The sequence below is a fragment of the Neophocaena asiaeorientalis genome, unplaced genomic scaffold (assembly GCF_003031525.2).
Source record: "Neophocaena asiaeorientalis asiaeorientalis breed wild unplaced genomic scaffold, Neophocaena_asiaeorientalis_V1.1 scaffold131, whole genome shotgun sequence".
NCBI classification, from domain to species: Eukaryota; Metazoa; Chordata; class Mammalia; order Artiodactyla; family Phocoenidae; genus Neophocaena; species Neophocaena asiaeorientalis.
In genome coordinates, this window is record NW_020173201.1 from 6333313 (window position 1) to 6334540 (window position 1228).

The following is a 1228-nucleotide window of genomic DNA, read 5'->3' on the forward strand; positions in this document are numbered from 1 at the left end:
GAGAAGGAGGAGGAGTAGGAAAAACAAGAACAAAAATGACAACAACAAAAACAAGAAAGTATATGAACTGTAGATAAGCAAACATAAATAAACCTTTTACCTTAACTTTGGAATGATTTTAAAGTTCGCCCATACACAATGTTCTTTCACTTTTAAATTGCACATGTTCCTATATCAGTATGTCCCTGAAGGATCTGAAATGGATTTACTAGTATTGTAACCTATTTGATCCAATTAAAATATGTCTCTGTCTAAACTTCTGAAATTCAACTACAGAAATTTCTGACTTATATCCTCCTCCTGACCTTTAGCAGAATGTTCTATACTCACAACATCATTCTCAGTTGTTAAGAAGCGAGTTCATATATTTCACCACTGGAGAAACTGAAGCACATTTAAGGGGGAAAATAGCTTATTTTGGTTACTGGCAGAGTCAGAAATATACCAGTGTAACATTTTATTGAGTTTATTGAAGTGAATGTTGCCTACAACATACAGATGGTAGGTGCAAAACATCCTCATCTAAAGTGACAGGAATAAAGTTAAGAAATGCAAAAGTAAACTCTCAAAATACATCACTGTATTGAGGCAGGCAGCCCCAGCAGTCATTTTTTCCTGTGCCTCCTGTAAAAGATCAGATGTTCTGGAGTCAAACAGCTATGCATTTTTAGCTTTCTTATATATGAAGTAAATAAATTTGGTATTGTGTTATTTCTCTCTCCCGTAACTAAAGTGATTCTTTTCTAAAATAAATAAGGCAGGATGGGAAGGGATTGCAGGATCTAAGCTGTCACTGACATCCTGACCACAAAGCCACCTGCCTGTTTCCTGTTCACAATGTCCAGCATGAAAATATATACTACCTATTGATGTCAGGATATAATTCAGAGTAGTAGATAGACCACTGTAAGAGAGATTGGCTATTTTCTCTTCAGTATTAAGATTAAGACGCAGTTTTCTCTGCCTTGCATGCTGTGGAAGTTTCTGAGTTTTCCAAGTGATTTTTTTTTCATTTCAACACTTCTGTTTTCCCTTTCTTTCTTGGCTATCTCCCATTCTACACTAAAAAAACAATGATGCTTTACTGCTTTCTAATTACTTAATTTACATCTTCTCTCCTGGTAGTCAGATTTTCTAGACACTCCATGATATTTCTCTGCCTAATTTACATGAGATACGAATAAACCACACTAAAATCTGCGTGTTTGCTTTTCTTTTCTTTTTTTTT